Source organism: Paracoccidioides lutzii, assembly GCF_000150705.2.
Source record: "Paracoccidioides lutzii Pb01 unplaced genomic scaffold supercont2.1, whole genome shotgun sequence".
Classification (NCBI taxonomy): Eukaryota; Fungi; Ascomycota; class Eurotiomycetes; order Onygenales; family Ajellomycetaceae; genus Paracoccidioides; species Paracoccidioides lutzii.
In genome coordinates this window covers 1,147,612-1,160,927 of record NW_015440947.1, presented here as the reverse complement: position 1 = coordinate 1,160,927, position 13,316 = coordinate 1,147,612, and positions in this window count along the sequence as shown.

The following is a 13,316-nucleotide window of genomic DNA, read 5'->3' as shown; positions in this document are numbered from 1 at the left end:
TGACAAAAAGATTAATAATGCAGGTAGAATTGATTGATATAAGGCCTGCTGAGTAATCTGCAGCAATTATCAAGAAAAGAGTGTCAACTATTCAAAGACATTCACACCAGTTGTATTAGCTTTCATCTTCCAAGCACTTATGACAATCTCAGTATTCTGAGAATGGCACATTCTGCAGATTGACATGGTTACAGCATTCTTAAATGCCTAGCTTCCCACCAATGAACATATATATATGCATCAACCTGCTGGGTTCCATAAGGGATGTGGTGATCTGGTATGTGAATTGATGCAGAGACTATATGATCTGAAGCAAGCAGCACTATTATGATATGAGAAGCTGCAAAAAATGCTATTGAAAACAGACTTTCACATCAGTTCTCATGATGCTGGTTTTTTCATAAATGATGTCTGCAAGGTCTATATAATCATCTACATGGATGATGTTCACCTATACAGTCTGAATATATTGAATATTGAGTAGACAAAAGCCCAGATTGCCACTAATTATGAGATTAAGAATGTGAGTGATTCAAACTGATATTTGGATATGAAGATTGATCAGAATGCTGAATCATTATTACTGTTCCAGCCACTGTTCATAAAGAACCTGCTTGAGAAATTCTCAATAAATGATTGCCACTCAACATCTTCCTCTATGGAGGAGAATGTTGATTTCATGAGTGATAATGAAGAATCAATTGCTTATACAATGGAATTTACACTACATTCCTATCAATCAGAGGTTGACTCTCTGCAATATCTCACTGTCAACACACACCCTGATATAAGCTTTGCTGCTGACTTTCTAGGGAGATTCAGCTCTCACTCTATCTTGAAGAATTGAGCAGCATTCAAGCAAATTCTTAGATATCTACAAGGCACACCTGACATAGATGTGTCCTACTGAAAAGATGCAGATATAGAACCTGTGGTGTTTGCTGATGCTGATTGAGTGAGCCATGATCTGGGTTCCCACTTCATCACTGAATATGTCATTTATATGGCAAGGAGTTCTGTTGCTTGATGAAGCAGCAAGCAGACAGGCATTTTGAAATCATCTACCAAGGCTGAATATATCACATCCTCAGAGATCATCTATGAGCTTGTCTGCCTTCAGGAATTGCTGGAGGATGCTGGTTTCATGCTGTTCCAGCTCAATAATCTTGATGATAATGATGGCCCAATCAAATCACCAGCCAATAAGCTGGTGTATACAATTCAGGCAGATAATAAATCAGTGATTGAACTGGTCAAAAGTGAGGCTATTCCATGTCATTCTAAGCATATAGAGATCTGCTTCCATACTCTTCAGGATCTTGTCTGCAAGAATGAGATCTCAATTGATTATGTCTCATCTGCTGAGAATGCGGCAGATGGGCTGACCAAGCTGCTTGAGATGACTAGATATGCTCTATGACAGCAGATATTAGAAGACATGGTAAGCAGGCAGAAATGATTATATGAAGAAAATGACTGATTTTTCAACAATATGGGTTTTCCAGTCAAATTATGCACTGATACCTAGCTACAGGCTATTTTTTGTATGTAATCTCGCATACAGTTACATCAGTGAGTGGGAGTGTCAGGCCTATCCACCTTCTTATATAATCCGCACTGTATAAAACTTTCACGTAGCTAGCAATCGCCTCATAATCAATCAAGCAATCTATCCTTGACAAAATAACCATCACGCAGGTTACGACCTGGGTAGCATGCTTCAATTTCATGATGAAAAAGTAATCTTTTTATAAAATTGATACTGCATAAAGTTCTAGATGATTTATAATTAACAAGAACCAGTTAATTTTTTGTCATGAAATTTTATGTATTTTATGAATTTAAAGTTTTTATTTTTACTTATTATTTTTTTCATTTATAATATATAATCAATAACTATTTTATAAAATTATCTCTGTTGAACTATTTGAGAAAAATTCTAGAAAAATAATTAGCTTTTAAACTCTCATTTTCTAGCTATTATTTCTAATTTATTATATAATGATCAGATGAAAAGTAGAAAATAAAATTTAACTATAAATATAATTTGTATAATAGTATAGAATGAGCTTTGTTCAAACTACTCAACAGTATAAGATAATTGAGCTGAAAAGAGTAATTACAATTGTCTAGCAATGACATAGTAATCACTCTGCAATTATCTCATAAATAAATACTTTGTAAACACAGAAACTGTTTAGCAACAATCTAGTTAATCATATTAAGAAAAAAGTATATTATCATAATTCAACTAAAGTCAAAGTAATAATAAAATAATAGTTTCAATTCATTTATTTAACTAGGCAGCTGTGATGAGAATACTAAATTGAGAATTAGAATATGAAATGAATAAGCAGCTGAATATATAGAGGTGATTGAGGATCAGATTGAATCAACTTTCAGAGTAGATATGATTGAGAATTAGAGCAGATCAACATGAGCAAGTGAATATAATTAAAATTGAAATAGATCAACCTTTAGAGCATAGCAGAGCGGATCAATCTTAATTCATATACAAGCAGCTGCGCTGTAACATTACTCCTCAGTTTAAAAGAGTACTTGCCTTCAAGCAACTATATTATAAGCAAGAAAAGAGCAAAATAAAAATTTATCAAGCTTATTAGTAGGCTAACTACGTTGACCATCATTCATCAAATTCTTATAGATTTCCTTCCATATCTCACTAATATCAAATTCATCATCAAATTCTTACCTAGAAGCTGAAATTTTTTTAGCAGTTTGACAGTGATAAAGCTTCAAAGAATGTAAATAGAAATGATAGTCTTCAACTCAATGATTATGAGATTCACAGCATACATAATAGCCTTTTTGAAAGAATTTTTCCTGTTAAGAGAGTGAAATTGACAGGGTATGTGATGAGAAATTATCTGAAACATCAAAACTATTAACTTGAATCTGATTAATATTTATAAAGTTCTAATGTTTATAGTGATCAGAGTGATCAGGACAATTAAAGTAATCAAAGTGAGCTTCTGATATAAATGAATACGAAGAACTAAAAGCTAATTGTAGAACAATATGCAGAAATTTCTTATAAATCTGAAGAAAATTTAATTACTGAGCTAAACAGTTATGAATTAATACAAAAATCTTGATAAAATTGAGATATCTTTAAAGAATTTGACCTTCTAAGAATATATTCAACTTAGTAATATAAACTACTAGAAATTCAATCAAGATCTGATAGAAATGACTTCAGATGAGTCAGGATTAAAATAGAAATTAAGAGCTATTGATTTTGATAAATCTTATTGATAATATTATTAAATTTTTGATAAAAGACAGTAAAAAAAGCTTTCAAAATAAAGATAAAAAAACAAAAATTAATAAAGATTTTAAGCACTCAGCATCATCACAATTACTAAGAAGCTCATATAAATACAGATATAGATATAGATATAGATATAGATATAGACATAAACATAGATATAAATATAGATATAGATATGGATTAGAGCATTCAGCATAATTATAACTATTGAGAAGCTCATATAATATAGATATAGATATATAAATATAAGCCTGCTGCTTAGTCTTCAGAGCTTTTTGAGAAAAAAGAGTTTAGTATTATATCATAACTTAATTCAAGTTAGAATGATAACAAAACAACAGCTTTAATTCATCTATTTAACTAGATAACTACAATAAAAATACTAAATTAAGGATTAAAACGAAAAATAAATAAGCAGCTGAATATATATAGATGATTGAGAATTGAATCAGATCAACATGAGTAGCTGAATATATATAAATAGTTGAGAATCAAATCAAATCAATATAAAAACGTAGTAATAAAGATCAACTTTAATTCATATACAAGTAGCTATGCCATAATACTGACTTCAGAAAAAAATACTAAAGCGCTCTATATATCAGTTAATAAAAAGATTCAAATAGTTCAATAAAAATAAAAATATTCAAAAATATATAAAAAAGTTCTTGAACTACAATAATAAGTCAATACTTTTAATGCAAAACTTCAAATCTCTAGAAGCAAGCAGCATAAAGCAAAGTTAATAAATTTTACTATTAGTATCAATTTCACTCATTTTAAGTCTTATTCTGCATCAATTTAAAAACTCTCAAATGAGTTTAAGACAAAAAGTCTCAAAAAACTAGAAAACTTTATTTTCTTAAATTTTATCTTATATCTATCAAAGATATTACTTTGAGAATAATGATAAATGTAAGATTATTAAAACAATAATATATTTTGATATTAAACTATAATAAAATAATAATAATACTATATTAAACTAAAAATATTACAGCTTCAATCTAGATGCAAATGAAATAGATATTCAATTGCTAACTAAATAAACTATCTGAATAAAATACTAAAATAATTTTTAAAGATGAATTTAAGAAAAACTTTATTTATATAGCTCTTTTCTTAGCATAGTTATCTTTTTCTTAACATTATTACTAGATAATTCATATATTTACAGACTAATTGCAGAGTTCATTGCTATGTCATTACTAGATAGTTGTGATTACTGATTATTTTAGCTTAATAATTTTACACTATTAAAAAGTCTGAACAGAGTCTATTCTACATCATCATAAAAGATATTAATTATATAAAAAATAAATTTTATAAGTAAATTCATACTAATATCATTAATTTTATTAAGATAAGTCAGAACTATAAGTTGAAGTATTTAACATTAAAGCAATCTGAAGATCAAACTGTTCATAATTTTACATTCCCTCTTCAGTTAATTCAAAGTCATTTTCTTAAAAAATATAGTGATTATCAGTTAAAAATTTATCTATTTAATAAGATTCTATTTTTTCTTTTTGTAGAATTTGAAAAATATATAGTTAAACTATATAATCTCTTCTATGATACTTTTATTATGAAACTAAGTATTGTAAAGAGTAATATTTTAAATACTATTATATTAATAAGTATAACTATATAATAAAAAAAAACCTATTTGCAGAAAAAATTTATATAATGATATTGTGATACCAAGGCTCTCTATACTAGCTCCTTGTCCTCACTGCTTATCATATTGTTTATCAAAGCACTTTAGAATTAGATCCTCTAGGTTCTCATACTCACTTACTAAAACACTTATTTTCATATTACTTATCAAAGCACTTTAAGATTAGCATCTACTAGAGGATTAGCATCATCTTAAAATTTAGTATTCAGAATCAGCACAGATCAGCACTTCTCAAAAATTAGTCCTTTAGCACCAGTACTTCCTGAAGAATAGAATTAGCACTTCATGAAAATTCAGATCACTGTATTGTTAATTTCTTATTTCATGAAAGATTAGAGATAAAATCTATTGCTACTCATTTATATATATAAACACCTTGAATTCCTAAAGTTCTTTCAAGAGATTCATTCAGTGATTAGCTACTATTCAATCTTATATATACATTTTATCTATTGCTATCTTCTTTCCTCGATAGCACTCACAGCACCTATATATCTCTCCTCTTACAACCTTAGTTATAGAGCTTCTTACATTTTCTTTTAATATTTAGTTCATTCATCTTAGTGCCCTTACAGTTTTTAACCACTCTAAGAGAGGTTGCCTGTTAAGTCTATAACAATAGGTCTGAAACATAATCTATGAGTCAACACCTCACACGCAACATTCAATGAAAAAGTATCTATAGAAGAAACCCTCTACAAATAATCACCAAGTCTTACTTCAGAAAGAAAAACTAAAGCACTTCTTACATCAATTGATAAAAAGATTCAGGTAGTTTAATAAAAGTAAAGACAGTAAGAGATATACAAAAAAATTCTTAAACTACAACAATAAGTCAACACACTTAATGCAGAACTTCAAATCTTTAATAGTAAGTAGTATGAAGCAGAGTCAACAGATTATCCTGCACTAATTTAAAAACTCTCAAATGAGTTTAAGGCAAAAAGTCTCAAGGAACTAGAAAATTTTATCTTCTCAAGTCTTGTTTTTTATACTTATCAAGGACATTATATTGAAAATAATAATGAATACAAGATTCTTAAAGTAGTAATATATTTTGATGCTAAATTGCAACAAAAATAGCAATAATACTATATCAAACTGAAGATATCAATTACCTGGGATGAATTTTATAACTGTATTCATATCAAGATCATTAACTCAGACAAGGCAAGCTAGGACTATGAGTTGAAGTATTAAGCATTGAGATAATCTGAAGATTAAGTTATTCATAACTTTGTATCCACTCTTCAGTCAATTGAGGATTATCTTCTTAAGAAATATAGTGATCATTAGTGAAAGATGTATCTATTTGATAAAATTTTATTCTCTCTTTAGATAGAATTTAAGAGATATATAGTCAAGCTGTGAGATCTCTTCTATGATGCTTTTATCATAAAACTAATTATTATGAAGAGCAACATTTCAAAGACTATTATATTAGTAAGTACAACTAACAATAAAGAAGCACTACTCACAGAAAAGATTCACATGATAATACATTAACAGCACTCAAAAAGAAAAACTATAAATGTAAGAAGTATTCTGACATCTGATATGATATTTACTGAAGCTTCACATAGTTCAATGCAGACTGCAAGACTCAGAAGAACAAGCTTATTAAAGACAAATTTTCAACTTCAAAACCTTCATTAAAGCTCTCTTTTAAATCAAATTCAAAAGAGGTAAAAAATAAATAAGAAATGTCATTCATACTGTAATGACAACTCTCAACACACTCAATAGTTAGTAATCAATAAGTCTATTCTTTTTTCTTTCTGTTTAAATTCCAACACTTACAGAAGACATATTAATTTTTACTTTTATAGATTCTGAAGCTCAGATAAGTTTTGTTAGTAAATTCTAGATCAAATCATATAAATTGCAATCAATAGAGTATATATCACACAGAATAAAAAGATTTGATGATCATCAAACACACTCATTTGAAATCATCAATCTAGAGGTAGAAGTCTCAAATAGCAAAGAAACTACAGTCAGAAAACCTTACTCCTTTCATATTGTCAAACTTTAAGACTATGATATGATACTAAAATTTTCCTGGCTCAAACAACTCAATATTCTCATTAATTAAAAGAATAAAGAATTCTATTTTCATTAAACATTAAATAATCAAAAAATAGCTCTGAGTGCAACAGATGCTATTAATGAATTACTCACTGACACTTCTGACTATGTACTTATAATAGTATCTACCTCAATATTATAGACTTATAAGCCTTCCTTTGAAATCTCAACACTGTCAAAAGTCAGCTTACTTGCAAATACAGCTTTCATCAATGACTTGCCTGACTATGCTCAATCATATATATATCTTTTCTCTGAGAAAAACATGTTCAGCATATCTGTATCTGATGCAAAGCACTTAATTAATCTTGAGAAAAGAGTCAAACATCTACTCATGCCTATCTACAATCTCTCTGAAACAGAGCTGAAACTCTTCAGGACTACTTGAAGAGTGTACTGAAGAGAGACTGAATATCTCCTTTTCAAAGCTCTGCAGATACTCTCATTCTCTTTGCTTCAAAAAAAAATAAAGATTTATGACTCTGTGTAAACTACAGAAATTTGAATCATCTCATAATCAAAAACAGATATTTATTACCTTTTATAAGTAAGATGCTAAATAGACTTTCTAAAGTATAAGTCTTCTTCAAAATTAATCTTAGAGATGCTTATCACAAAATACATATTCAGTACAGTAATAGATAAAAAATAGCATTTCATACACAATATAATCACTTTGAGTATAATATTATATCTTTTGAGCTCACAAATGCCTCTGTCATCTTTCAAGTCTATATAAACTACATTCTAGTAAACTTTTTTTTTATATACTGTGTGATTTATTTAGATAATATTTTTATCTATTTAAACTCAATGAATGAGCATAAGGTGCATGTACAAAAAGTCTTTAAACATCTAGACTACATAAATCTATTTACAAAATATACTAAATGTAAATTTACTAAAAATAAAACTTTTTTTTGAGATTTATTGTTGGACTTTAGAGAATTGAAATAAAATTATATTAAGTGACAATTATTATAGAATAATCAGTCTCAATTAGTATTAAAAAAGTTCAAGCTTTCTTGAGATTTGCAAACTTCTATCATCACTTCATTAAAAACTACTTTAAAATTGCAGAGTTTTTCTTTGATCTCATGAAGATCTCAAATAAAAAAGAAGAAAAGCTGCAGTTCATATGAACAAAAGACACTCAATACATCTTTAACAATCTAAAAAAACACTTCATACATGCTCCTCTACTCACTTATTTTGACTCAAACTGAGAAACTCAGATTGAATCTGATATCTCTATAGCAGCAATGACTATCATTATCTCTTAAAAACAAGATGATGATTAATAATACTCAATTGCATTCTGATCTCACAAACTTATAGATGTAGAAACATGATATGATACTCATGATAAGAAACTCCTTGCAATTATTACATCTTTTAAGAATTGATATCATTATCTGAAAGAGAGTCAATATTCAATCAGCATCTATTCTGACTATGTCAATCTTCAGTACTTCATAATAACTAAAATACTGAATCAACATCAGTCTAAATGAGCAGAAGTACTATCAGCATATAACTTCATTCTGCATCACTGCTCAGTAAACATAACTCAGCTGATGAACTCAGTCACTGTACAGATTATATTGACTCTTTTTATGATAAAATTATGCTTTCTATCTTATAACAAAAGGTTCATCATAATGTTAAACAGAATTGAGAATTTAACTCTTATGAAAAACTTATAATTCTTGTTAACTGCATATGAGTCTATAATCAAAAGCACATACTCTATGTGAAATCTTTTAATCTTAATGCTTTGAGCTTTGAATTTCTCTCAAATCTTACTCTGAGTGCAGATTTTCTCTTATCACTACATTAAATACTCATTTATAAATTCACATCACACTCATTAAAATCACTCAACATGCTGATCAGAAAATCTCTAAAAGAAAGAAACCTAATTTTAAAGAGATATTTTAAAAATTGAAGTATTCTCAAACTGCTGATTAACACTACTATAGTCTTTAAATCAGTATATATATATATATGTCACAGTTTTTCACCTCTTTTTTTATTAAAGCACAGAACTCAGACTTCTTTACAATAGTAAAAAAGTAGAAGATAAGAAATAAAGATATAATCTTGAGTAGTAACATATTCTGAATTATCTCAAAAGATAGTTTACTTTATACAAATAATAGAGTTTATATTCTGCTGTAATAAGTGCTAATCAAAGAGATATTTCACATCAATCATGATAATTTACAAGAGAGTCATTTTGATATAAAATAGTTTATTGAGTGTGTTCAAAGTAAGTACTATTAGTATAATCTTACCTAGAATATCACTAAACATATTCATACTTGTGATATTTGCCAGAGAGTGAAAGCACACAGTCACAAACAGTATAATAAACTTAACTCAATTTTAATATCAATTAATTCATGATAAATTATTACTATGAACTTTATCACTAGCCTTCTGATAATCATTTGACTAGACAAGATCTATGATATAATTCTTATCTTAGTTGATACATTAATCAAATATACTCTGTATATTTCATATATAAAAAATATTACTGCAAAAGGCCTTGCAAACATTATCTATACTCATACTTATAGCATTTTTGATATCTCTGAAAATCATGTTTTATACAGAGAAGCTTTTTTTATAAATCAATATTGATCAACTCTCTGCTATCTATTTGAGGTCAAATGAAGGCTATTCATAACTATAAAGGGTTAAGCTCTAAGAACTAGAGGCTAGTCCTCCTATATAACAAGGACGAATTGCTTGAAAAAGGAAAGAAAAGAATGAGATGAGAACTCGAGCTTAAGCAAGCTCACATAGCATGATCATATGCGCATATGCAAATGATGGCTAGGCTGAGTTAGCCAGCCAGAGCAAATCTAAGAGTTCAATCCCTTATAATACCCCTCTTCTCCCTTTTTGTTGCAGGCCTTTATGACTATTTAAAGCTCTCTTTACACCTAATTTTGCCTGTTGAAAGGCCTTCCAAGTGTTCAAGGCCTTCACTTCTTGTAGGAGACTCACATCATTCCATGTAGGCTCAGCTCAACCTACTCATTTAATGAGGTATTGCTTTTTCCTCTGATAGGTTTGTTCACTTTGAATTTTCTTAATCTCAAACTCAGGTCCTTCTAGGGTCTCTATAGTGAGTGACTGCCAGTTGATTTGCCTCTGACTAGGCAGGGAATCTGTCATTACAGCATGTAGAAGCTTTACATTAAAGATATTATGAATGTTGAGTGAGACATTCAGTTGATAAACATGAAATTCTATCTTTTCTAGCACAGTATATTGATTATATTTTGCATTCAGCTTCTTGCACAGATGATTAATTCTCATGTTCTCTAAGCTCAATCAGACCTTATCTCCAGGTTGAAAGCTTGAAGCCAGGTCTCTTCATCTATTCATGTATTTCTCTTGAGATTGCTAAGTATTCATCATTTTTACTTGAGCTCACTTCAACACTTCATGTGTCTTCTTCATATAATCATTCACAAACTCAATGAGATTATATGATATTTCAATGGGGGGTGCATCAGCTATATCAATAGAGAAGACATGGAAAAGATACATTAAAAAGAATGAGCTCATGCCTGTTGAGACAGCATCTCTATTATTGATAGCCAGCTCTGCTAGAGAGAGTCATTCACACCAATCATCTTGTTGAAAGCTAATATACTTGTGTAGGTAGATTTCCAGAATCTGATTCATTCACTCTGTAGCTCTGTCAGTCTCTGAGTGATAGACTGTGAAGAGTTGTCTCTTAATGTCTAATTTCTCACACACTTGAGTTCAAAACATACTTGTGAAACCTGACCCTCAATCTGACACTACTGCCTTAAAAATGCCATGTTGAGAGATAATGTTGTGAAGGAACACTCTAGCCACTGTCTCCACATTAGTTTTCTTAACTGCTTTTAATATAATCTCCTTGATCAGTCTGTCTGTTATAACTATGATGTTCATGTATTCTTTAGAGCTCAGTAAGTTCATGATAAAGTTCATGAAAAGCTTCTACCACATGTGTTCAGAAATGAGGAGAGGCTTAAGCAGTCCCTGACATCAATCTCTTCATGTGATGTTTGATCTGCAAAGGTGGCAGTTTCTGGTCATTTTTCTCACATCAGTGGTATAGTCTGGCCAGTAGAACTCATGTCTTAGAACTTCTGCTGTTTGCTTTCACCTGGGATGACTGGTAAGAGATGAGTCATGAGCCTTATACACTAACTTGGTTTGAAGAGGTTTGAAGTCTGGCATTCACTTACAATTTTGAAAGAGAAGCTCCCTATTCTTGTTTAAAGAGCACTCAGAGACAGAGGTTTTAATGCTAAGTTCAGAAGGAAATCTGAATCTTCTCTTATAAAGAGTTTGCTTCAGACACTACAGAATCTTGTCATTTTTGTGAGACTCATTTCACTGAGCTTAAAAAGACATCTCAGGTTTCACACTGGCAGCAGTCACTATTAATTCCATTTCAGATATCAGTACATTAAACTTAAGTAGTTGAGCTTGCCTCTGCTTGATTCTCTCATTATCAGTACTCTGTGACATGTTCTGCTCTCTTTATGATAAAGTGTCTGATTCAGTGTTCAACTTCTCTGACTGATAATCAATTCTGAAGTTGAATCAATAGAGAATATCCATTCAACATAGCTATTTTTCATTTAGTCTGCATATAGTCATGAAGTATTCTAGATTTTTATGATCTATGAGAATCTTGAATTTCTTTATACTTCATAGCTCAGCATTTCATTCCTTTAAACACTCAATTATTGCTAATAACTTCTTATCATGAATCTCATAGTTGCATTCTGCAGGTGAATGCTTGCAAGAGAAGAAGACACATGAGTGTAGAATGCTCTGCTCATCATATTGTAGTAGCACTTCTTCTGAGACATAATCTGAGAAGTTCATTTCCAATATAGTCTCATAGTCAGGGTTGAATTGAAGCAGGATTGGAGCAGAGATAAACATTGATTTTAGACACTTAAAAGCTTTCTCAGCCTTGCTCATCCACAAAAAAGGAACATTCTTGCATGTAAGAATCATCAGTGAGATCATGATCTTTGAGAAATCCTTGATAAATTGTCTATAGAAATTGACAAAGTCTAAAAATCCTCATACACCTTTAAGAGTAGTAGGTGTCACTCATTTCAAAACAGCTTTAACCTTCTTCAGATTCATTCATATACCCTTGCTCACTTCAATGATGAATTCAAGATATTTTATGCTATTCATCTTGAACTCACTCTTTCTAATATTTGCCTGCAGGCCTGCTTTCCATAGACATATAAGCATCTTTTGTACATGCTCACAATGCTCCTGTAAGCTTCTTGAGAAAAATATCAAGATGTTATCTAAATAGACTGAGCAGAAGTTGTCCAGATATCCACATAATGCTCAGTTGATATATTTTTGAAACATGCTCAGAGCATTAGTCAAATCAAAGGATGTAATCAGCTACTCAAATAGTCTGTATCTGGTTCTAAAGGCTGTCATTCACTCATCATCTTCTGTGATTCAAATCTTGTGAAAAGCTGCAATAATGTCCAGCTTAGTGAATTATTTAGCCTGTCCAATTCACTGTAAAGTCTCACTGATTAATGATAGAGAATATCAATCCTTTTAGGTGATTTTGTTAAGAGCTCAATAGTCTACACAGAATCTTAGCTCATCCCCAGACTTCTTCATGAATAGTACAGGGATGGCCACAGGGGAGTTGCTCACTCTAATAAAACTATTATCTAAATAATCTGTAAGAGTCTTTCACAAAGCCAGTAGTTTCTCTCAAGACATATTATATAATGAGTCTCAAAGAGATTGTTCTGCACTACCATTAGTCTTTTTAATCAGTTCAATCCCATGATCTCTACCTGGGCCATGAAGTGAGAGTAGAGTGTTGGTGACTTCCTTATCAAATATGTCCAAAAACTCATGATAATGTTCAGGCAGCTTTTCTTTAGAGTCAATCTTTGATTTCATTTCTAGAGTTTTTTGAATATCAATCAAACTGACAGTGAAGATCTCAATGTTTCACTTCTCTCAAGTACTTGCAAGTCTAGAGAAGCTTATGGCAGAGATGAGAATCACATCAGCTTTTGCATTTGAACTAGACTCTATCTCTATGCCACTCTCTTCAAATCTCACAATTCTTTGATAAGGGATCACAGTCACCTTTTGCTGGGCCAGTCAGGGGTCATCTAGATACATATTATGATTATATAACCCATTCACCATGTAGAGAAAGGCCTGTTCAGTTAC